The following is a 26,785-nucleotide window of genomic DNA, read 5'->3' as shown; positions in this document are numbered from 1 at the left end:
ATCCCCTCCAACATTCATCATTATTTTTTCCTGTCATCTTAGCTAATCTGACAGGTGTGTAGTGGTATCTCAGAGTTGTCTTACTTTGCATTTCTCTGATCAATAATGATTTGGAACACTCTTTCCTGTGAGTGGTAATAGTTTCAATTTCATCCTCTGAAAATTGTCTGTTCCTATCCTTTCACCATTTATCAATTAGAGAATGGCTTGATTTCTTATAAATTAGAGTCAGTTCTCTCTATATTTTGGAATTGAGGCCTTTATCGGAACCTTTAACTGTGACAATGTTTTCCCAGTTTGTTGCTTCCCTTCTAATCTTGTTTGCATTCGTTTTGTTTGTACAAAGGCTTTTTAATTTGATATGATCAAAATCAGAAGCGAGGATTTCAAAGCTCAAGCATTAAATGGTGATCCCACATATAAAGTTCCCAGACATCCATAACAGCAATAATGGCACAATTTAACAGTTTCCATCCCAAATCTTAAACGCACGCCTGATCTCTCTATTCCACACAAACTGAAGCAGGGAAATCTGAGAGGAATAAAAAACCTTACCTTTGTGATTCCGCTCCCACGGGCCGGTTTCCTTTCCCTCACTCTGGGACCTCAGGAAAGTTGGAGTCATCTCACATGTAACTTTTTGGAGAAATTGTCATGATGGTTCCGGGAGAAACAAGGTAGAATGTCGTCCATGGATTCAATCTGCTAACTGCAAGGGAATAATTTCAGAGATTAACTGAGAAGAAAACCACACTTTGATTGGAAATGACTTGGGGTGTCCCTCACTAAGAAGTGACTTGCTGTTGGAATACACGGGAGCCACCCGACTGTGGCCGCTGAAGATCCAGCCAGGAATGAATCTCCTCTCCTGACGGGATGGAACAAGGAGACGGAGACAGTGGCTGTTCTCTGGCATCTCTGACCGAGAGGCCGTTGCATTGTCTCGCCTCCCTCCTCTTCCCTCTGCCTCCCCCTTCTCTCATTCCCACTCCCCGACACCTGTGTCAGCAAAGGCGGCCCTGCAACTCCTTCGGATGCTGTGATCCACAGCTGTGGAGGCTCTCGGGGAACTGACCTGTCCCTTAACAATTCCCCGTTTCCTTTTTTGTTTGTTTATTTGTATTGTTTTTTGTTTGTTGGGTTTTTGCTGTTATTTCTCTCCCCCCTTCTCTCCCTTCCCCCATCCCCCAAGCACAGTCCGCACACTGAGGAATGCAAGCGGCATTGTCACTTCTGGATGGTTGTAGCAGGTGTTGATCTTGTCAAATATCATGGAGGCAAATTCTCAAACAGAAAAGAGGACTGTGGTCAGGACAAGCACTGAAGTATCTCAGTGGTCTCCTGGCTCGGCCCTTTGATGTGTTGGCCCATTTTGTTACCCAAATAAAAAAAAATCTTACCGGGACTCTCCTTCCTTAATTCTGGAAGGATCCTCCTCACGGACAGCTCTGGTTCTCCCTGTCATTCTCACCCCGTGTTCAGGTGCCATACGTTGGACTACACGGAAGAGCTGCTGCGACACACGGGAGCCGCCTGACGAGGGTTGTTGGAGGGCCAGCCCGGAATGGATCTCCTCTTGGGAGAGGATGACTCGGGGAGACTGACGGGCAGTTGCCGTTCTCTGACATCTCTGAGAGGCCAGCGCCTCGTCTGGCCTCTCTCCTGCTCCCTCTGCCTCCAGCTTATCTCATGCCCAATCTGCAGCACCTGTGTCAGCAAAGGCTCTCCGCGACTCCTTCAAAAGCTATGATCCACAGCTGTGGAGGCTCTGGGAGAACTGACCCGTCCTTTAACAACAAAGTCCAAAAGAAAACTGACCCCCTACCTTTCCCCCGAGAACCTGGACACAGTCTTTCAGTACATAATCACTTCATATTTACACAATCAGGCAGATGGCTAGGATTCTATCTCCATTACTTTGAATATGATTTTGAATTTTTAAAAATTGAAATAGCCTGACACAAAACAAGAAATGTTCCATGAAAATAATGCTTCCTCAGAGGACGAAGAGGCGTGAGCTGAATCAGGGAAGACTGACAGGTATAAGAAATTTTACTAGGTGCTTCACCTCCAATAGGCTGTTTTTATTTCCATCACACGGAGGCCTCGCCAGAGTCACAGTCATCTCATTTCAAAACGGATGGGGAAATATAAATCATGGTTCCAGGGAAATCTCGCTACTTCCATCTCCTAACTAGAAGTAAATAATGTCAGAGAGTCACTAGAAGTGACTAGAAAAGACACTTACATGAAACTAAGTTGTCACTCACTGGAAGTGACTTTCCATTCCGAGGATTTCTCTTTCTTTACGTAGAAATTGGACTCCAGTATTCGGGCCTTTTGGGAAAGGATACATGGCCAATGAGAACTATCATACTGCTATTGCAGTCCAGTTCAAATTCTTTTCAAAGCATGGGAAGCAACGGGAATGGAAGGTCTTTTTGCCACCTATTCAACATTCAGGAAGCAAAATAAATAACATATGGATGTATGACAATCTTTGTTCAAGGGAGAAAAGGAAAGGTGAATTTTTAGAAAGTTTCACACCTGGTGAAGAAAGAATCTAAAGATGGCAATATAGAAGGGACTTTACATTTCATTTTTCTGAAATGATGGAGGTCACCCATGTTGTATTTTCATTTCCCCCCTCTTTCTGAGGGCTCACTTAATGACTTTCCTGATCACTTACCCCTCTGTCTATCAATCCACAAGAATTACAAATGGAATGAAAGAAACATTCGGGACACTACAGTCTGGGAATCTATAAAATAAAATGGCACAGACTGGACAAAAGTATGATTTACTAAAAACATACTTGGCAGGATGTATACGAGGGATTGCAAGAGGCAACACAATTAAGAAGATAAATCAGGGATCACTGTAATACCATTATATAAGCAGTGTGGCTTAGGACTATGAAAGGAGGTCTCCACAAAGATGGTGTTTTATTAAGATTCTGAGGGAAAATGTCAAGAGTCTTCTTTAAAGTGCTTCCTTTGGGCAAAAATAGAGCATTTGGATCCTACTCTGCCTTCCTTTTTATCTGCAGAAGGGAAGTGATGCTCGGCTTCTGAATCTCTGATTCTAAGAATCAGATGGAGGAAGACACTCACCAGTGAAAACTGGGCTCTGCCATTCGGAGGATAAACGTAAGAGAAGGCAGACAGAAATTAGTTCTAGATTTAAATTCTCTCTTCCTCCAGAGTCTTGATTATCCTGTCACCAGGAATATTGACTTCATGGGGTCTCAGAAGTCTCACTGAAGATTCTTCACAGGCATAAATCATCATCATCTATCTTGATTGATTCATGATGATACCCAATGAACATTACTCATTAATAATGAGTATGTCCAAAAATAAGGGAAAAAATTACAGCTTAGAGTAACTTAAGTGGGAAAGCTTTGCAGATTCTGAGAGAGATATAGATTAAGAATTCAACAAGATCATTAAAGGATCGGAGATGAGGGGAAAAGGGACACCCAGTTGAAAGATTTTTTTCCCTTTATGCTGAGATCACCTAGCTAGGAAGTATAAAGTGTCTGAGGCCAAATTTGAACTCGGGTGCTCTTGACTGCAGGGCCGGTGATCTATCCACTGCACCTCCTTGCTGCTCCTTATTTTCAAGAATTATCTTGGGCTGGCCTAGCTTTGCAAAGTTTTCCTGAGCTGCTTCTCCTGAGAATCTTCCCTCCCATTCATGTCACTCCTATCTTACTATTTCAGTCATTGGTTATGACTCCCTCAATAAGGCTGATACCATGAAACAGACTGTTATCTTTTTCCCATGCAAATAACTGTTCAGATTTCTCCATTTTCAAAGGCACCGATTCCATGCGCTGATACAAAAAGAGTCACCAAGAAAATGAAAGCTTGCATTGTAGGAACTGAAGAGAGAAGCAGAAATCCACTCCAACTTTAAGAATTTTTTTTTCTTGAGCTAACTAGATAAAACAGGAGATAGAGCACTGGCCTTGACATCAGGAGAAACTGAGTTCCAATCTGGCCTCAGACACTCAACGCTCTGTAACCCTGTGACCCCGAGCAAGTCACTTCACCCCAATTGCCTCACCAAAAAATAATAATAACTTAACAAGGAGCATTTCCTTTTTCTGGAAACACCTTCAATTCAAAGATTCTTGAAGTTGGAAATGCAAGTACTCTAAAATTTTAGCTCTGACTTCCCGCTCTGAAACAAAAACTTCGTGATCCCGAGGGAAACAACTCACTGAAGTGTCCTGAAAAAAGTGGGCGGTGGTGATTGTCTGTGGTACCTCCTGATAAAAACAGTGGCAGGGTGGGAGAGTATTGCCTGGAGGGAGAACGACTGGGTTCAATTTCTACTCTGAATGTTATGATCCCTGTAATTATGAGTGATTCATTTATTCTCCATGGACTCAGTATCTTGTCATCTAACTTAACCCTCAGGATTTTTCTCCTCCAACCATTGGGCAGCTCCACAGTGAGACTGAGAGCTGAGAGCTCAGTCTTTGACCTTAGGGCTATAGTTTCTGGGTACATTCAGAGACAGAAGAGGAGAACTTTAGTAAGTCAGCCAGTGGGTGACCCAGATTGTTGGACCCTTTCCTTCTGGGGATTGCCATGTACGCCGGTGGGGTGCGTCGAGGAGGTAGAGAGGGGCTCGGCCTCTGAGGCGGGAGGTCGGGTCTTACAGGTGTTGGATCTTTTCTCGGGATGCGGCACTCACTCCAGGTGTCTCCCTTTTGTGGATCCACCTACTCAGTGAATGGGCTAGGCACAGGGGAATCCCAGAGGAGAGTCAATATAAGCAGCTTTGAGGCCATAGGCAGAGAAGGCTGCGTAGAGATGTAGAGGGATTCAGAGAAGCATATACCTGCTCTGGCTTCTTGCTAACCCCTGCTGAGAACACCAATGAAAAAAAGCTATTTGGCACCTAAACGTGGGTGTTGTCTCTGTGTCTATTGGGGAAGACCGGTACGTATCCTCCTGTTGTTAAGGTTTTCTGTAATTTTTTGCAAATTAACAAACATATAGCTATGTATCAGGATTTGTAGGATCCAAGACAAAAATATGAAATGGGAAAATATATTTTGAGGCGTGGATTTGGAGTTGTGACCATATGGAACGGGAAAAGGGACTGATGGTGATCATCTGAAAACCACTGAGAAGACAGGGGATAGTGACAGAAAGACTGCGGGTAACTCGGTGGAGGAAAACCAGAAAGCCACAGCTGACGCCATTCAGGAAATTTTTCAGCCCCAAACTGAGCAATGTCTGAAGAATTCCCTTTGAAATAAGTCCTATGAAGTCAGACAAGAACAAGTGGGGGGGGGGGGGAATGGAGTTTACAGGCCCCTTCCTGCCAGCACTTAGGAATTTGGAGCTATGATGGCAAAGGAGTAAGAGATTTTCCGGTTAACCAGCTCCAGTCTGCATGAAGAATACAATACCTAGAACTAAGTCAAGATAAACAACTCTCAATGACTGAAGTAGAACTGTTTCGAAGCCAGATAGAGATGAGTAAGGAACAAAGAAAGACTTGTTGCATTTAAATTTTCCTAGAGAATATTTACTAATGAGGTGAGTAAGATTTCTGAGGCTCAACTTTATTTGTATTTAATTTTTCTTGATTGTGGGACACCACCAGATACTCAAATGTAATAAAGCGATGTAGGTGATATGCCACAATTTCTTCAGGCCATCAGGAAAGTTCTATTCAGTCACCGAGAGAGATGGATGAGACCCAGGAAATGATGACTCAATTTTAATCCCAAAGCCCAAATATAAAGAGAATTAAGAGAATACATTTTTGAAATTATCTAAAATTTAATGAAGAGAAAAATGAAAAATAAGAGAACTCACTAGATTAACAGTGTCGAAAGACTTTTAGAGAAAAGACTGTTCTTACTAAACTTCAGAATCCACGCTGGAGAGAACCCTTATGAATGTAACCAGTATGGAAAGGCTTTTAGACAAAAGGGAGCTCTCAATACACATCATGCTTTCATATATCATACATTATTTAGCCATTCCCAACTGATGGGCATCCACTCACTCTCCACATGTGGCTCCTTTTCCCTCCTTCATGATCTCCTTGAGATACAGACCGTGAATCGGTGAGAAAGAGACAGACACACACAGAGAGAAGGACAGGAGCATCGGGCGGGAGGAGGGGGGATGGCAGGAAAGTTCTCTCTACAAACATCTAATAGTTGTTAATAAAAAATGCTGCCTACTTAACAAGGGCCCATGATTCTCCAGGTTAATTGGAAAGCTTTTGCTAACTAGATAACTAGGTTGTCTATTCCTCAACAGCCAAGAAGAATTACTGCAATTACTGAAAATGGAGAAAGAGTTTTTTTCTTTTCTTCTGTCCTCTTCCCTGCCTGAAACCTAGAAACCATTCTGTGATTTGTTTGAAAGGAAACACTATGTCATTTATAAACACCAAACATAGAGTATCCCCTTGTGCATGTCTGTAATAAAAGAGTTACATAGGATGGCTCCCTCTGAAAATACCTTAAAGACCTCCAATAGACTTGTGACGGAGAGAGCCCTCTGTATCCAGAGAAACCATGGGCACTGAATTTGGGTCACAACACAAGATTTTCACCTTTCCTCTTGTTTACACACTCTCTCTCTCTTTTTTATCTGATTTCTATTATTCAGCATGATAAATGTAGAAGGAGTTTAGAAGGATTTGACATGTTTTCATTGGATTACTTCTTCTCCAAGAAAGGGAAGTAGGGAAAAGGGAGGACAAAAAATATGGGAAGAGAGAGAGAGAGAGACAGAGAGAGAGAAAAAGAAAGAGAGACACACAGAGAGAGACAGATAGAGAGAAAGAAATTATAAAGTAAGCCAGAAAGAGCTAGAGAGTAAAAAAGAGACTGAGAAAGAGTGGGGAAAAAGTCAGAAAGAGACAGAAAGACCGAGAGAAATAAAGCAAACCAGAGAGTGAAAAGGAGATTGAGAAAAAGTAAAAAACAAACAAACAACAGTAACAATAACAAAAAAACAAAAGGAGAGAGAGTCAGAGGGGAGGCATGGAGGGAAGAAGAGAAGATGAGGGAGAGAGAGAGAAATTGTAATTAATTTTTCCATGTATGAAGTAATTAAATGTATATTTTCCCAATTTAACTTAGCTGTTGTTACATGTTATAGAAACTGCCATTAAAACTTTGTTTTTTTTCTCTTTATTTGCCTTAATTAGATTTTACCATTGAAATAGACATCTAACTCTTTTAGATAACAAGTTTAGTAGAGATCAAGTATCTAGTTCTGTACTTCTTAATATTTCAATCAGTAACTCCTACGGCATGATAGAGTTGCTCAGAAATAATCTATAGTTCATATATCTTGTGCAGTATATTTGCTGAGTTACTACCGATGTCTCATTTCTTAATTGCTCCTCTGCAAATTCTTGGTTTTTCTAACCTTTGTGTAATACCTCTAATGAGACTCAAGAATCTCTCTTCTCTGTCCCTCTAAAATGTACTTTCTTGTTCACAAGGTTTACAGTCCAGGACCAAGCTGAACAATTCTACAGGCCTCCAGTAATTCTCTAGGAATCTTGTATATTTATTTAAGTATTGTCTCTTATCTTTGCTTGAAAACTTGTTGAGCTCAGGAATTCTTTTTGCTTTTCTTTTTCTTCTTAGCACTTAAAGTCCCCGGCCCATTTTAATTGATTGATGTTGTCGGACTCCATTTTTCCTCTCCCACACACACAGCCTCTCCAACACTTGACTTCTCTCCTCTGGAATGACCATCTCTGGGTTATTTGTCAAATCTTCAAACAGGAATTGATGACCAAAGAAGAACTAGAGAAAATTCTGAAAGCTAAAATGGACACCTTTGATTAGAGTCAACTGAAAAGTTGTTGTACAAACAAACCTAACAGAAACAAGATTAAAAGGGAAATACAAGGCTGAGAAAAAAAAAATCTGTACTGCCAGCGTTTCTGTTAAAGATCTCATTTCAAAAATACATAAAAATTGGTGTCAAATTTATAAGAATACAAGTCGTTGCACAATTAATAATTTGACCCAAAAGAATGACAACGAGACAACAAAACGAAATTTGGGGGATACGGCCAAAGCTGTAAGAAGGGGAAATTTTATATTTTTAGAGGCTTACTTGAATAAAATAGAGAAAGAGAAGTTCAATAAATTAAGCTTGCAACTTAAAAAGCTAGAAAAACAGCATATTGAAAATGCCCAATAACATGCTAAACTTGACATTTTAAAATTAAAAGGAGAAATTTATCAAATTGAAAGTAAAAAAAAGACTATTGAATTAAGAAATAAAACTGACAGTTAGTATTATGAAAAAACCAACAAAATAGATAAACCTTTGGTAAATCTGATTAGAAAAATTAATCTTAAAAATGAAAATGGAGAACTTTCCACCAATGAAGAAGAAATTTGAGTAACAATTAGGAGTTACTTTGCCCAACTTTTTTTTTTTAAATATCTTTTTATTGATAGAACGCATGCCAGGGTAATTTTTTACAGCATTATCCCTTGCACTCATTTCTGTTCCGATTTTTCCCCTCCCTCCCTCCACCCCTTCCCCCAGATGGCAAGCAGTCCTTTACATGTTGCAGTATATCCTGGATACAATATATGTGTGCAGAACTGAACAGTTCTCTTGTTGCACAGGGAGAATTGAATTCAGAAGGTACAAATAACCCGGGAAGAAAAACAAAAATGCAAGCAGTTTATATTCATTTCCCAGTGTTCTTTCTCTGGGTGTAGCTGCTTCTGTCCATCTTTGATCAATTAAGGCTCTCTTTATTGAAGAGATCCACTTCCATCAGAATACATCCTCAAACAGTATTGTTGTTGAGGTATATAATGATCTCCTGGTTCTGCTCATTTCACTCAGCATCAGTTCATGTAAGTCTCACCAGTCTTCTCTGTATTCATCCTGCTGGTCATTCCTTACAGAACAATAATATTCCATAACGTTCATATACCACAATTTACTCAACCATTCTCCAATTGATGGACATCCTTTCATTTTCCAGCTTCTAGCCACTACAAACAGGGCTGCCACAAACATTTTGGCACATACAGGTCCCTTTCCTTTCTTTAGTATCTCTTTGGGGTATAAGCCCAGTAGAAACACTGCTGGATCAAAGGGTATGCACAGTTTGATAACTTTTTGAGCATAGTTCCAAATTGCTCTCCAGAATGGCTGGATGTGTTCACCATTCCACCAACAATGTATCAGTGTCCCTGTTTTCCCACATCCCCTCCAACATTCCGCATTATCTTTCCCTGTCATTCTAGCCAATCTAACAGGTGTGTAGTGGTATCACAGAGTTGTTTTAATTTGTATTTCTCTAATTAATGATGATTTGGAGCATATTTTCATATGTCTATAAATAGTTTCAATTTCTTCATCTGAGAATTGTCTGTTCATATCCTTTGACCATTTATCAATTGGAGAATGGTTTGATTTCTTATAAATTAGAGTCAATTCTCTATATATTTTGGAAATGAGGCCTTTATCAGAACCTTTGATTGTAAAAATGTTTTCCCAGTTTATTGTTTCCCTTCTAATCTTGTTTGCATTTGTTTTGTTTATACAAAAACTTTTCAATTTGATATAATCAAAATTTTCTATGTTGTGGTCAATAGTGATTTCTAGTTCTTCTTTGGTCATAAATTTCTTCCTCTTCCACAGGTCTGCGAGGTAAACTATCCTATGCTCTTCCAATTTATTTATAAACTCATTCTTTATGCCTAGGTCATGAACCCATTTTGACCTTATCTTGGTGTACGGTGTTAAGTGTGGGTCTATGCCTAGTTTCTGCCATACTGATTTCCAATTTTCCCAACAATTGTTGTCAAATAATGCATTCTTATCCCAGAAACTGGTGTCTTTGGGTTTGTCAAACACTATATCATTAAAGTTATTGCCTGTTTTGTCTTTTGAACCTAACCTATTCCATTGATCAACTAGTCTATTTCTTAGCCAATACCAGATGGTTTTAGTAACTGCTGCTTTATAATATAATTTTAGATCTGGTACAGCTAGGCCACCTTCATTTGATTTTTTTTTTCATTAATTCCCTTGAAATTCTCGACCTTTTGTTTTTCCATATGAACTTTGTTATTTTTTTCTAATTTATCAAAGTAGTTTTTTGGGTGTCTGATTGGTATAGCACTAAATAAGTAGATTAATTTAGGTAGTATTGTCATCTTTATTATATTTGCTCGCCCAATCCAAGAGCATTTTACTTTGCCCAACTTTATGCCAATAAATTTGATAACCTAAGTCAAATAGATGACTACCTCCAAAAAGATAGGCTTCCCAAATTAACAGAGGAGGAAGTAAGTTGCTTAAATAGTTTCATTTCAGAAAAAGAAATAGAACAAGCTATTAATCAACTCCCTAAGAAAAAATCCCCAAGACTGGATTTTCTATCCCACGCTCAGGCTTACCCTGGTCATTCCCTAGGGGTTTCATTCCAGAGCCCTCCACATCCTCCACTTCCCCGGGTTTGTTCCCTCCTACCCAAAACAATCAGTTTGTTGTCCAGAATGATGATGTGTGTTTTAGTTGGGTGGAGTGGAGGCAGGGAGGCAGAGGACCATTTTGGGGGGCGGGGGGAGAGGAGAGTTCCGACTGAGGAGCTATGGAGTCTGAGGGGTCTCCTCTCATCTGGGATCCCAAAGCCCCTTGTAACTCTGAGGTCACAGTTAAAGGATGGAGAGAGAATGGAGAAGAGGAGTAAAAGCAGGGAAGCAGTTTTCCTCTTCAGACCACCTCCCTTTCCAATCCTAACCCTCCCTGCACTGTTCTGAAGGGTGCAGTCTCTCCCCCAGGGGCAGGGCCACGGCCTTTGTGACTGACTCCTGGAGGACCTCACTCTCCACCAGGAATCCCTGTAGGCTTGCCTCCTGAAGAGAAAAGGAGGGGAAAGTCCTCTCCTCCTCTTCCCTCTCCAGCTTCTTCTGGTCACCTAGGACTGGCCCAAGAATTGGGTCAAAAGCAAACAGCAAAAATGGGGTGAGATTACAACAGGTTTACTGTCAGGGCCCGAAGCAGGATTCTCCCAGGCTATGAAATCAAAGGCCATCAGCCTGGAACCAGGATGGGGGGAAGCTGGGCTTTTCTCTGCAGAGGGAAAGAAGGGAGGGAATCTCTGTGGGCTCCTGGCTTTCTCTGGGTTTTAAAATTAAAGCCCCATCCCATGGTTAGCTGTGACCTTTGTTAGTAAGAGCTTTGGCTGTTGTCCCTTTTGTTGGCCCCTCAAGTGTGGTAGCAGCAAGACACTGAGATAAAGACCGGGTGCCAAAGGGAGGAACTTGAGAAAAAGGAGTCACTGGGGGTGTTTGTTAACTTCACAGGGAGCCAGGAGCCAGAGGCAATGGGCCCTGGGAGCCTCGGACCTCCTCAGGTGAGTGCAGTCCATCCCCAGACCTGACCATAGCAGCCGTCACAGCCATTTCCCTAGTCATGGAGGACGGGCTGTGGAACTGTCAGGGCCTGTTGTATTGGTCATTTCTGTACAAAAACAGGGGAACCAGTAACACTGCCCTGCCCAACTGCATCCTTGGATCCTTGGCATCTTGGGACCAGACACACACACACACACACACACCACTTCACCATTTGTCTCTATGTTCCTCCTCATTACGAGGGACTGACAGGCTGCACGACTTCATCATGAATCTCCACTCCAGAGGGAGCTCTCTTTGGGCCTACCCAGTACCCCTTCCCATCCAAGATCTCTCCCCCTCCTCTTGGTTTCCTCTGCCATGTTCTCCTGAAGCTCCTAGAAAACTCTTCAGAGTTTGTCCTGTTCAGGTGGGGAGCTGAGCCTGGAAGCTTAACTATAATTCTATTATAACTTTTTCCCACATCTTCCCCCTCCTCTCCCTCTATTATAAACCTTCCTTCACCAAATCAGTCTGTCCCAGTGCCAAATAGTCAGTAATCAATCTCTGTGATGCTATCACATTGTTTTCCAATTAGAAAACATTGGCAATAAACAGAAAAAATACTTTTCAAAAATTCCCTTAAGCTACCAGATAGACTATCAATGTGTCCTATGCCAATCTTTGAGTCTGAGTCATTCTTGAAAATGGTGCCATTTAAGAACGGAGAGGTAAACTGGGCTAAGAATATTGAAGGGCCTTAAGTGGAAATAAGAGAGTTTGAACTTTGTTGTAATAGTTTACAATTATGGCTTACTATGAAAACAAAAGGAAAGCACTGACACTTTTTAAAAAGAATTCCAAAATTTTCTTATGTGCTAAGGAAAAAAAACCCAGCTAACAGCTGATTTTTAATCATTTGAATACTAACAGATCATACATAAATTTAAATTTTATGCTAAATCCTTCACAGTTTATTCATTCACTTGTTAAACATGTATTAATTATTTGGGTTTTCACAAAGTGGTATAGGACTACTCAGATAAGATTCTTGTGTCCATTTTTGTACATTTATCATGTATTTTTTATTATTTTTATTGGTTCATATCTCATATCATCCTATCAATGAACCAACAAAAATCTATTAAGCCCATAGTGTTTTCCAAGCATTTTGCCAGCTTCAAAAAGCTGTAAGTTAAATGAAGGAAGGAATTGTGTCTCATTTATTTATTTTTTTTTATTTTCCAATGGTATTTAGCATAGCTCTCTGCTCACAGTAAGATATTTTATGAATTGAATTACTTTGAATCAGAACTTCAAGCCTGTCCTTGGTGGAGGCCATCACATGACACTCATAGGCAAGTTATATTTATTTGGCAAAGTTTTTTCTGGCATATTTGTGGTATCTATTACAAAGTTGCTTGTTTCCAGTAAAAAAAAAAAAGGTGTCAAAAATATATTCAGAGCTAATAAATGCTACTGCTAGTATCTGACCTTGGAATGAATATGTTTCAAGTGTTTAAGATATTATTCATAAATAATTTCATTCACAAATAGCATATTTAAAAAACCCTTATTGAAGTGAAGCTGGCCTTAAACTGTAATTAAAAATATCAAGAGTATATGGAATTGGGATTCTTTGATGGAATCACAGAAAGCCTAACATTAGGTAGAAATATTTAATTAGTGTCGGTTTTATTCTATTACATCTTATTTACAGTTGAAATATTACCCAAGAGAAATATTACTTCAATCCCCTTAGTTTGTCAGGCAAATGTTTAATACTTAAGAGTTAGATAAAACATCACATACATATGTACAAGCGGTAGTTCTCAAACTTTTGTTCTCAGTATCTTCATGTTGTTAAAAAAAAACTATCAAGGATCTGTTCAAAGAGTTTTTGTTCACATGGGTTATATTTATAGCAATTTACTATATTAGAAATAAAAAATGATTTTGAATTTGTAGACTCTCTGAAAGGGTTTCAGAGACCCCAACAATTCTTTGGACTACAAGAATTTCCTTTAAACTCATCTAAAAATGGCTTTTTATTAACATTTGCACGCAAAAAAAAAAAAAAAAAAGGAAAACCAAGAAATAGTTCCCCTCCATCTTCTCTTCCTACACTGCAATGTTTCCCAGATGAAGCTATTCTCTCTCTCTCCAAATTTCCCTTGAGCATATTGTCTAGATATCTCTTAGAACTCATCATATTCTATGCTTATCTCCATATGTGCTATTTCCCCAAAAAGAATATGTTTCTTCCAGAAACTTAGTAATAATGTACTTAATAACAAGGACATGAGGGAATTGGATATCTAACCTGAATATGCTATCTATACCAGAAGTTTTCACATGATCGGATCTATATATAAGTGCTCAAGGAAGTGCTTCAAAGTTAAAAGATCAATCACTTTTCCAGGTTCCTGAACAGCTTTCCAGGAACATTTGTGAAATGATCTCCTGAGAGGAGATTCCAGAAGAGTTCATCAGAATGGTCCAAATGAGGACATTTAAGGCAGCAAAGGATTACCATCTGGGTGGCAGAGAAATGAAGCTGAGATCATTAGTGAGAAAGATATGGGAAATGGCCACAAAGGGGATTCTTCTGTGAAAGGAGCCAATACTCTAGGACTTTGAGAAATACTCTGTAGGACATTGTAAGAAATAAAAATTGAATAAACTCACTTGGAAACTATACAATATTCTTTGATTAATCTTTTCCTATTAATAAACTTTCTTTAAATATAGTATAAATAGTGAACTAGGAGGTATATAATTGTTGCCAATATGCTGGGATATTCATTTAAGAATTTTTTCCCCAGATTTCTAGGTGGGGATTTCAGTTAAGAGAAGTATGAGTCCTCACAATATTCACCAGCTTCCTTTTTACAATAGATATTTCTCTAAGATTCAAAGTATGAATAGAACAAGGTAACTATTAAAATTAAAGAAAAATAAAATTATTTTGTATTCTAGTAAGTTCAACAATGGAGTATTTTATATGGTATTTTTTTTAGGTCCTTGAATTGTTTTGACAGCTTCATATATGCACATGGACACTGCTAGATTTTATTTCAATTAAAATTTACAGATATTGTTTAGGTGAAAGCCCAAACAGCATGAGTTTACACAGCTCATTTGGCCATATACATTATTATGAGATGCCCATGTGATAAGAAGTCTTACTGAAATAAAACCAAATGCTTCATTTCCTTTATACAACCCTTTCATTAAAGTTGTTTTTAAAATATAAATTATCTAGAATACCTCAGCCTCTGACCATCATAATAAAAAGAAATACATAAATCTTTCATAAAATGGGAGTCTACGAGAAATGAATATATGACAGGTAGAAAACAATTTTCTATTGTAAAATAAGAATCTGTCTTCTCTCAGGATTTCCACAAGCTATCTTAGTTTAGTTTATAAAAGTTTCTTTTTTAAGGTGAATTTAATCACCAACAAACAAAAAACATTTCAATATACAAAGGACAAGGAAGAAGACTATATAAGCAATTATGAGATGTCACATGTAATTTGCTGTTTTCCCTCCAAAAGAATCTGTGTGTCTGTGTGCGTGTGTGCGCACGTACGCACACACACACACACACACACACGTATAAATGTTTCGTTTATTTCTCCTATACATCATTTTCATAATAGGACTCTGCTAATATTTTATTCTAATGTTGAATCTTGCCTTGGAAGTGATTCTGGGTTCTGAAAAGCCATGCCATCAGATCACAAGTTCAGCCTAGTTCTAGAAAGGATTTAAACATCGGTGATGGCAATGAAGATTGTCTGCAATGATCAATTACCAACTTAGTCTCAGAAAGTCTCATTACTAGACTTGCCACAGTGCAGTAGATCTTTATTTATGGCAACTTAATGACTATGGTAGAGAGAGAATTCCTTTATTAATCAAAGTGCTTTTTTTTGCAACTGCTTTGAGAAGTATTTTCAGACTGGAATCTGCTTTTGGTCTACTAGATTCTGCATCATATGTCTAGAATTCAATTCTTTCATGTTATATGCAGTTATACCAGCCTAATTCTAATATCAGCATAGCTGTATGAAGGAGGATACGTACTCAGAAGTCAGTGCATATCCTATCTCGGAGAGTTACTATGCATGAGACCATGGACAGACCAATAAACAATTGGATTCTTAGTTTCTTTACTTATAAACTTGATTTTACACAAAGAGTCTATATGAGAGGCATCATGGCATAGTAGACAGACAACTGGTCTCGGATTCCAAAAATCCTGAGCTCCTCACGCCTTTGATCAGTACTATGATGGACAGGAAAGAAGTTGTTAAAATAAACTAGCTCGGTGCAGTGGACCAAATCTCCAATGTTGTTTTCATTGCTCTAAGCCTAGTAAGACTATTACTTGTAAAACTTATAAATGGCAGAGAAAGCGATAAACTACATTTGATAGAATTTACTTATGAAGAGTTCTATGCTAAGGAAATCATAGGTTGGGACCCAAATAAACACAGATAAGAACAGAATTTCCACCTTGTTCATTGAACAGAGATGGAAAAAGAGAAGACCCTCGAAACAAAGGGGAAGACCCAAGAAACATTGGATGGTATCATCTATGACATCTACCACTGATAAAGTATGGCTGTTGACTAATTAACATGACCATGATCACAATAAAAATTGCTAATAGGACCGATGCAGGACTTCAAAACCTGCAGGAATCATTGGATTCCCTGACACATGAAGTGATGGGCTATACATGGGCTTTGGACTATCTCTTGCCTGCTGAAGGAGGTGTATGTTGTGAATTAATAGTTATTTTCTATACCTGTCTTCTGGGATTCATAGAAATCTTTTATAGCATCTTGTTTATTCATCTTGTTTGTTATATTACTACTTGCTCATGTGATTCTTCCCAGGCAGATGTTTTTCACCACTGATGTACACCTTCAAAAAAAAAAGTGGGAGATATAGAGGGTCACAGACAATGGTGGAACTCTAGGTAATCAAAGTAAAATGCCGTGTAGCTCGTGTACCCTTAGAGGGCTGAAACTATTGAGTCGATGCACTGAGGTCAGGACTGCCGAGCACTTGAGGATAACTACCGATTGGACAATACTCTATGGGCATATGCTTGGAAAATGGTCCTTCCCACTATGAGTGCTGGCTCAATGATTGCTGTATACAGAGGATTGTGGAGGGACTAGGGGGTGGAGTAAGACTAGCCAGGGTCACTCTTCTGACAGGAGACAAGGGAGAAGGCTGTTGCAGAGATTCTGCTTCCATCCTGTTCAATCCTGCATCTTAAGACCAAGAATAAAGATGAAGGACTTTTGCTTATCCTGACTCTGGCTGATTCTGAGGTACCTGGGGTGCTAGCGCGGTCATTACAAGACCTCTGAGGATGGGGACTAAGCTCAGAGGTGACAGGCCAAATGATATATGGTAGATAGATGTTACACGTGTGGGGAAAACATGAATGAAAAAGAGTCCTGAAGGTCGGGGGGACCCTATAGGGTTCTAATTTGGGGGCCAGGATATGTGTGTACCTCCACAGGAGAAAACCTTCAGCAGTGGATTCCTACCACACATCTCAAAGTTGGCCATAAACTAGAAGAGGAAAAGAAGGAAGACGAGGCAACTGTCAAAAAGGAGGAGCAGACGGGACCCTAAGACAACTAACAAGATGCAGTCTATACTTCTGGATTTGAGTTACATACAGCTGGGGCAAACAGCAGAAAGACAAAGGTGAGCTATCGGGGTGGACTCACCATGGCCTAGGATTGTCTCACGGGGGGAACGTATACCGGATGTAGCGATAACAGGCAATATGTCCCTTGTAATGTTGGGGATGAAGTTCACCCTGAGAAATACAATGAAGCCATGGCAAAGGGAAAGGACAACTCTGCTGGCCTTGCAAATGGGCTTCCTGTGTGCTGGTTACAAAAGAACAGTACCTATTGTTCACAAGTGAAGAGCGTGACTCTACAAATGCCATTTTCGGGTATGGGGTATCATGTGACACACATGCTGGACGTGCAGGGGATGCCCTTTCATAGAGACCCCCTCGTCCTTGTGGGCCGGCTGCAGCAGTGTGTCTATGTAAAGGGGTCCTCAGGTTGGCCCCTCAGATCGTCATGCTGTGCTCATACTCATTCCTGTTTTATAATTGCAGACTGGACATTGCAATCGCGGCACGAGGCTAAAGAGGACTTATGACAGTCTCCCGCACCTGTTTGGGGACCATACAAAGGCAGTATCTGGGAAGGTTTATGGAAAGCACAAGCCTCCCTGGGACACATTCTTGTCACTCAAGAATTGGGTTGGCAGCTTATCACAAGGAGAAACCTTGTGGGCCCTGGTTCTTGGGCAAATGGCATGAGAACTGGCTACCGGTTCTACACGAAAGCCCATCTGGGAGGAAAATATGCATTCCTGAGGGACATTTTGTAACTGCTACCAAGAAAATCTTCGATTTTTAGTTGGTGACAGGGAAGAACAGACTTCAAACCCTGGGCACATTAAAGGAAAAATCCTTCAGATGAAGCCACAAAACAGAATAGAACTTAAATGGGTCTCTTGGAAAAATTCAAAAAGCATCTTAAAGGAAAGTTTTAAAAATGGGGAAAGGGAATAAGAACTTGGCAGTAGAGTTTGGAAAAGTTAACACAGAAATTTACTGGAGGGAAAAAAAAAAAAACTTCTTACTATGCCCAAAGGGCTATCAAATTTAGCATACCCTTTAATCCAACATTGTCTCTTCTGGGTCTGTATCCCAGTGAAATCCTCAGAGGAGAAAATGGACCCCATCTGCAAAAATGTGTGTAGAGCCCTTTTGCTGTGGCAAGAAACTGGAACCAGAGTGGATGGATGCCCATCAACTGGGAATGGCAGAATGAGTTATGGCATATGAATGTAATGAAAAATTATGCTTCTGTAAGAAATGATCAACAGGATGACTTCAGGGAAGCTTGGAGAGACTGACACGAACTGATGCCGAGTGAAGTAATCAGAACCAAGAGAACGTTGTACACAGCAACAAGATTACGTCATGGTCGACTCTGACAGATGTGGCTCTTTTTAACAATGAAGCAATTCAGGCCAATCTCAATGGTTTTGTGATGGAAAGAGCCCTCTGTATCCAGCAGAGAACTATGGGGCCTAAATGTGGGCCACAGCTGTAGAGGGCCAAGTGTACTTGAAACAAGTAACCTTACAACAGGGTGATAACTCAGTGGAACTGATGAGATAATGGTTCTCCAGTGATATAATGACTGGCATACACTCAGTGATGAGTGTGTATATTTGAAACAAGAAGATCTTAACTCCGTGGAATTGAGATAATGGTTCTCTAGTTTATATGTACTAGTTCTTACCACAGTGATGTAACAGTTGACATCTATTCTACAACTTGACACCTATTCAGTATGATGGAATAATGTAATTATAATAGGGTACATAAGCTTAGCTTGAGACAAAAGAAGATGAGAGAATCCAAGTCAGAGGTTCTTAGCTTTCTGGCTGAGACCAAAGCAAGCCCAGCCCCAGGGGAAGGAGACAGACTGTGAAGGAGACAATAAAGACTTCCTGACTATTCTTGTGTTGATTATTCTGGGGAAACCAAGGCTGGTCCTGAGGACCCCCGGAAAGCTAGCCTGGACTTTACACACAATAGAGTATTTTTACCTTTTTTGTTGTTGCTTGCTTACTTTTTTTTCCATTTTTTTCTTTTTTGGTCTGATTTTTTCTTGTGCAGAATGATAAGTATGGAAATATGTATAGAAAAATTGCACGTGTTTAACGTATATTGAAATCTAAGAATGGGGAGAGTGGGGAGAGGGGAGAAAAACTGGTTCAAGGGATGTGAACATTTTAATTACCTTTAATTACCTTTTAAAAACCTGGACCTGCCCGTGTTCAGTGACTCCTCCGCTCCCCAAGGTCTGTTAATGACAACACCTGTGGCTCTGACAAGAGCCAGAGTCCCCCATCCCCCCATCGCATGAATCAGTCACAACGAGGGAAACCCTAAATGCTCTGTAGCTGATTACTAGACGAGGGCCTGCAGGAAATGGGAGTCAGCTGACCTGCAGAGGGGGCACCGTTACCTGTGACTGGCCCGCCCTCCGTGTGTCCCTCTCGCGTTGCTGGCTTGGCCAGGGAGGGGGTAGCATGTACTGGGCGCGTTACTGACCGCTGCTGCCTTCCCTGGGGGTGTCCCCGGGGAGCAGGCAGGCTGCTGTCCCTGAAGGGCTGGCCTAGCGGGAAGCTGACACATAATCGGGGAGGCCCTGAGGCAGCTGGGAGTGCCCAGCTCCTGGGCTGGGGTGCACCCGCGCCCACCGCGCGCCTACATTTAAACACTCAAAAGCGCATGCGCACCCGCGCCCACCGCGCGCCTACACTTAAACACTCAAAAGCACGCACGCTCCCGCGCATATCCACGCGTCTACACTTAAACACTCAAAAGCGCATGCGCACCCGCGCGCCTAAACTTAAACACTCAAAAGCGCATGCGCACCCGCGCCCACCCACGCGCCTACACTTAAACCACCCGCTCGCACCCGCGTGCCTACACTTAAACACTCAGAAGCACGCACACTCCCGCGCCTACACTTAAACGCTCAAAAGCGTGCACGCAAGCGCAGCTACCCCCGAGCCTATACTTAAGCACTCTAAAGCGCATGCGCACCCGCGCACACCCACGCTCCTAAACTTCAACATTAAAAAGCATGCACACACCCGCGTGCAACCGCGCGCCCGCACTTAAACACTCCCGGGCGCGCACTCAAACACTCCCGGGCGCGCACTCCTCCCCTCCCCTCTCCCTCTCTTTTTTTATCCCAAGCAGTCAGCATAACACCTGACACACGATAAGTGCTCAAAAAATTTACAGGAATAAGAGGGGTCTTGGAGCTTATCAAATACTAGATCACTGTGGCCATTGACTCCTATGTCTCATGCGCCAAATCTATTCCGCGATCCATCGTTCTATTTCTTAGCCAGCACCAGGCAGTCTTAATGGTAACTTCTTTATAACATTATAATGTAGTTTAAGGTTTGACATTGCTAGGTCACGCTCCTTTTTTTTTTCCATTAATTCCCTTGCTAGTCTTGACTTTCTGTTCTTCCAGATAAATGTTATTACTTTGTGTACCTCTATCAGATAACGTTTTGTTAGCCTGCATGTTATGGCACTGAATAAGTAAATTAGATCAGGCAGCTGGTTTTTATTATCATTATTATATTGACTCTGTCTCCCCATGAATAATTGATGCCTTTTCAGTTGTTTACATCTAACTTATTGCTTGGTGCTAAGCTTGTGGGCATATAAAGAATTCTTTATCATTTATGTAGATTTACCTCATATTCTGCTATTTTGCTAAAATAGTTAATTATTTAATTTTTTACAATTGATACCCTAGGGTTCTCTACATAGATTTTAATCATTTTTTTTGAAATTTTGATAAAGCTTTTTATTTTCAAAACATATGCACGGATAATTTGACAACATTGACTGTTGAATAGCCTTGTGTTTCAGATTTTCTCCTCCTTCCCCCCCCTCCCTCCCCTAGAAGGTAAGCAACTCAATCTATGGTAAATATGTTATAATATATGTTAAATCCAAAATGTATGAGCATATTTATACAATTCTCTTCCTGCAAAAGAGGATTGTATCCTATTCAAATAGCGATGATTTGGTTTCCTTGTTGCTTATCTCATTCCTTTCATTTCTTTTACTTCTCTGATTTCTATGGCTAATTTTTCTCATATATTATATTGAATAATTGTGAGGACAACAGGCAGCCTTCACTCCTGATCTTATTGGGAAGGCTTCTAGGTTATCCCTTTTACCGATAGTGCTCGCTGCTCATGGATCGAGGTCGATACTGCTAATCATTTTAAGGACTGTTCCTTTTATTCCTAGGCTCTCTACTGTTTGGAACAGAAATGGATGCTCTATTTTTCTTCCTTTTTTTTTGCTGAGGCAATTGAGGTTAAGTGACTTGTCCACGGTCACACAAGCTAGCAAGTGTTAAGTGTCTGAGGTCCTATTTGAACTCAGGTCCTACTGATTTCAGGGCTGGTGCTCTATCCACTGCACCACCTAGCTGCCCCTGATCCTCCATTTTTCAAAATGGTTTTTTTTTTTTTTTGCACCTTTTGAGAAAATCATAAGATTTCTGTTGGTTTTGTTACTGATTTAGTCAATTCTGTTGGTAGTTCCTCTCATAAAGAACCAAGTCTGCATTTCTGATATAAATTCCACTTGCTCATACTATATAAATCTTGTTTTATATTTTTGTCATTGCTTTGCTAGTTTTTTGTTCAAAATTTTTCTATCAATATTCACGAGGAAATTTGGTTTACTATTCTCTTTCTTTATATTAGCTCTTTTTGGTTTAATGATCAGTCCAATATGTATGTGCTAGAAGAAGTTTGTTAGGACTCTTTCTTTGTCTATTTTCCCAAATAATTTAGGTAGTGAAGAAATTATTTGTTTTTTTAAGTTTTTTTTGCAATATATGTATACATATTTATACGTTGGATCCATTCACAACAATGCATCAATGTCCCACTTTTCCCATATCCCCTCCAACAGTCATCATTATCTTTTCCTGTCATCTTAGCCAATCTGGCAGGTGTGTAGTGGTATCTCAGAGTTGTCTTAGAAATTCTTTAAACATTTGGTAGAATTCACTTGTGAACCCATCTGTCCCTGAGAATCTTTTCCCAAGGACTTCATTAATGGTTTGTTCAATTTCTTTTTCTAAGTGGACCTATTTAGACTTTCCATTTCGTGATCTGTTACTCTGGGTAATTCATTCTTTCATAAATATTAATCATTTTGGTTAAATGTATTGACGTAATTTGGCAAAATATTTCTCAATTATTACTTTAATTTCTTCTTTATTGGTGGTGATTTTTCCCCTTTCATTTTTGATACTGGATATTTGGTTTTCTTCTTTCTTTTTTTCTAGTCAACTAACCAATCACATTGTGTTTCCCCTCCTCCATAAAACAAGTTTTTAGTTTTATTATCTGATTTTCATAAAAATTAATCCCATTCACTTTAACTTGGAGTTTCAGGATTTCGTGAAAATTAATGAGATGACTGATGCCAATTCGCCAGTTCCAGTGATCTTGTGAGAAAAAAAGCCATCTAAACCCAGAGAGAGGAGTGTAGGAACTGAACACCAATCACCACATAACATTCTCACTCTTTCTGATGTGGTTCACTTGAATTTTGTTTCCTTTTTGATCTGAATTTTTTTGTGCAAAAAGAGAATCGTATAAATGTTTACACATATTGAATTTAACATATATTTTAACACATATAACATAGTAGATTGCTTGTCATATCTAGGCAAAGGGGGAGGAGGAGAAGGGGAAAATGCTAAATGCAAGGGTCAATGTTAAAAAATTATCCCTGAATATGTTTTGAAAATACAAGCTTTAATTAAAAAAAAAAGATTGAAGAATTTCAGGATTTTCCATTTGGTGTCCAATTGAGGATTTCTAATTAGTTCTTTTCCCAAATCTTTTTAGCTACATGCCCAATTTATTGATCTGCTCTTTTCCATTTTGTCACTATAAGAACCTAGAGAAATAAATTATCCTCTAAATACTACTTTAGCTCCATCCCATACATTTTGATATGTTTTCTGATTGTTGTCATTCCTTTTAATGAAACTATTGACTGGCTCTTGAGTTGTTCTTTGATCCCCTCAATCTTAACGTTTAGATTATATACTTTTCAATTAATTCTTAACCTATCTTTCCACTGCCCTTTGTGGAATGTAACTTTTATTAGATGATGATTCAAAAAAGTCAAAAGGAGTCACTGTGGGTGTTTGTTAACTCCACAGGGAGCCAGGAGCCAGAGGCAATGGGCCCTGGGAGCCTCGGACCTCCTCAGGTGAGTGCAGTCCATCCCCAGACCTGACCATAGCAGCCGTCACAGCCATTTCCCTAGTCATGGAGGACGGGCTGTGGAGCTGTCAGGGCCTGTGGTATTGGTCATTTCTGTACAAAAACAGGGGACCCAGTAACACTGCCCTGCCCAACTGCATCCTTGGATCCTTGGCATCTTAGGACCAGACACACACACACACACACACACACACACACACACACACGCACACAGACACACACACACACACACACATACACACAGACACACAGACACACACACACACACACATGCACACAGACACACAGACACACACAGACACACAGACACACACACACACACACACACACACACCACTTCACCATTTGTCTCTATGTTCCTCCTCATTACGAGGGACTGACAGGCTGCACGACTTCATCATGAATCTCCACTCCAGAGCGAGCTCTCTTTGGGCCTGCCCAGGACCCCTTCCCATCCCAGATCTCTCCCCCCTCCTCTTGGTTTCCTCTGCCATGTTCTCCTGAAGCTCCTAGAAAACTCTTCAAACAGAGTTTGTCCTGCTAAGGTGGGGAGCTGAGCCTGGAAGCTTCCCCAGCCCTTCTCCTGGTCATCAGAGCAGAAACTATCCTCCTGGGCTGCTCCTGTCCTCGTGCCTCGGGTCTCCTTGAAACCCTCCCCTTGACCACTCCTTGGCTCCTGCCAATAAGCACCGAGAAAGGCCTTGGGTCCAAGTCCGGCAGTTCTAGTACACGGAGCTCTGGGCCATCCCGCTGCTCTGGGGCTTCTAAGACCTGCCCTGGCACAGGGAACTCTCTCTCCTGTCTAAAAGAGGCTGCTGGGATTCTCGCCCCCACCTCTGTCATTCCTGGGCACCAAAGTACTGGACCTACTGTTCCTTTTGCTGGTTTAACTTAAGCTCCCCTGTGCAGAGTGCCAGGAACTGGCAGAGACCGTGAGAACAACTGGGAGAGAAAGAAGGATTAAGAGTCACATTAGTGCGTCATGGCACTCCAGGTTCTTGGATAGCATGATTGCTCTAGGCTGCAGCAGGCCTTGGGTTGGCCTGGAAGAGTATAATGGATAGAACTGACTTCAGTCACTTCACTGGGGAGTAAACTGCATTTCTCCCTTCGTCTGCCTACGTCCTGGGAATTGTTCCTTCCTTTGACCAGATCACTGAGGCTCAGATGTCCCCATGCCCTTGCTTGTAGAGCTTTCTGGTCCAGGACCCTCCTTGCCAGAGACAACATTTTCTAGCCCTTCTTTCTCTCCACCCCCTTCTCCTCTTTCCAGTCTCTGCTTAAGATCATCCAGACATAACAGAACTCCTCCCCGCTTTACTCTTCTTTGATTCCCTCTGTGAGCCCGAATAGGAATCCGAGAGAACACGTGTCCTCTCGCTATGGTTGTATATAACTAGCTCTACCTTTCGAGTCCCCGAGGCTAGTTCATTCTGGATTATATTTTGTATTTCTCCTCATGGGTCTCAACTTAGAAAGTTTTCTACATTTGTGGGCTTTTCCTTAGGAATGCTGGGAAGGACTTTCATTAAAGGTACTTTTCCCTTGAAAACATTCCATTTGTTTTTGCTTCATAGTTTGCTCTTGGCCATAAGGTCAGGTCCTTTGCCTTTTGTCGTATCCCGTTCCAAATTCTCTGCTCCTTAATGAAAGTTGCTGCCAAATTGTGTCTGGTTCTAATGGAGGCTTCTTGGTACTTGAATTGTACTGGACTTTCTTTCTGGAGGCCTGCAGGCTTTTTCTCATCGACTTGGCAGCTCTACATTTTGGCCATGGTTTCCTGGGAATTTTCCTTCTGTTTCCTTCTGTTTCTGTCTATGTCTCTCTCTTCTCTCTCTCTCTCTCTCTCTGGGTCTCTATTTCTCTGTCTCTCTGTCTGTCTCTTTGTCTCTCAGTTCCTCTCTGCTTCTCTGGATCTCCATTTATTTCTCTCTCTCTCTCTGTCGCTCTCTCTCTGGACACTCTGCAGTTTGTCAGATCTTTCTTAAACCAAAACATTCAGAAAGAAAGAATACAACAGATGAGCATTTATTAAGTGTGTTCTGTGTGCCAGTCACTGTGCGACTTGCTGGACATCCAAGCAGAGGCAAAAAGAAGGAAAGTCCCCGTCTTCACTGAGCTTGCATTCTAATGAAAGAAAACTGTATATGAAAGGAAATTGAAAAGCAGAGAGGGGGCAAATCGGAGAGGAAAGAACCTGGCTCTACGGGGCATGACTTTGAAGTCTAGGAGAATTCAGGAATGAAGCCAGGGGGAGTATAAAGTGAGGCGGAGCTTTGATTCTCTACACAATGAAGACTCCAAGAGGAACTAACGAATGGGAGCAGATCTCGCAGAGAAAGATTCTGAAAACATGGAGCAAGAGGATTGGAGCCATTCCATGCAGTCCCCAGAGGCCCAGCATTGAAGAAAATCCCAGCCCAAGGACGCAGTAGAGAGGGCTTGAATTTGAAGGACAGCAGAGATCAGAAATAGAGCCCGAAGGAAAAAGAACTCAAGGTAGAGCACAATGGGACCCTCGTGACCCTCTCTTTCCTCAGCCCAAGAGTACAGTTGCTGCCCTTCCCTGCCACACTATATGTGGATTCTCAATACCATCCCTTCCATTATTCAGAAGACTCCTCTTCTATAGTCCTTACTTTAATTTTCAATCCCACCCGTGCTGGCTCTATCCCTGCTGCCTGTTGCAGCTGTCTTAAGAGCTCATATAGAAATACCCACCGCCGCCCCAACCTAGAAACAAGCAAACAAAAATCCTCTACATGAGACCTTATCATCCTTCCTATTATAGTCTTCAATCTCACTGCCTCTTCTTAATTGAACTTATAAAAGGCATCCACCTCTTTTCCTCCCAGTTGATTCTAAAATTCTCTGCAAGTGGCTTTAGATCTCATCATTTACTGGTTGGCCTCTTGAAAGTTACTAATGATCTCTTTTTTAAATAATATTTTATGTTATTCCCCAATTATATGTGAACATCATTTTTGACATTTGCTTTTTTAAAAAAAGATGTCGAGTTCCAAACTTTCACTCTCTAACTTCCCCTCTCCTTGAGACAGTAAGCAATCAGATACAGATTACACATGTAATATCGAGTAAAACATTTCATTTTTAGTCATTTTTTTAATAATAAAACTTGGAAAGAAAGAAACAGGAAGGAAAGAGTAAGGGAAGAAAAAAGCAAGAAAAAAAGGAAGAAAGAGAAAAGAAAAAACAAAGTAAAAAGGAGGAAGGAAGGAAGGGAGGGAAGAAAGTAGGAAGGAAAAAAGGAAAGGGAGGGAAAAAAGGAAGGAAAGAAGAACGAAGTAAAAAGATCAGTGTTTTCTTAGGTCAAATGCTATGTAAGGAAACATTTTGGTTTGGAGAGCAATCTGGTAAATGCAGTCAAATTGACCAAAAAAAATTTCCATCCAATAATTCCCACTGCTTTCTTGAATCAGATGAGATAAATCCTTGGCACAGTGGCTGGAAATCATAAGTAATTA

General features: G+C 40.7%; 1 long non-coding RNA gene across 1 annotated transcript in view; it reads right to left on the bottom strand.

Annotated features, from left to right (window-relative positions):
- Positions 1-7,162: 7,162 nt before the first annotated feature.
- Positions 7,163-26,785, bottom strand: part of LOC127539099 (uncharacterized) — a 28,985-nt gene continuing 9,362 nt past the window's right edge. Inside the window, exon 3 of the long non-coding RNA XR_007947828.1 lies at positions 7,163-7,823. This is a non-coding gene — a long non-coding RNA (uncharacterized LOC127539099). The remainder of the gene's footprint in view (positions 7,824-26,785) is intronic.

The sequence above is a fragment of the Antechinus flavipes genome, chromosome 5 (assembly GCF_016432865.1).
Source record: "Antechinus flavipes isolate AdamAnt ecotype Samford, QLD, Australia chromosome 5, AdamAnt_v2, whole genome shotgun sequence".
Taxonomy (NCBI): domain Eukaryota; kingdom Metazoa; phylum Chordata; class Mammalia; order Dasyuromorphia; family Dasyuridae; genus Antechinus; species Antechinus flavipes.
The sequence above is the reverse complement of the archived record's forward strand: the minus strand, read 5'-3'. Positions and strand labels throughout refer to the sequence as shown.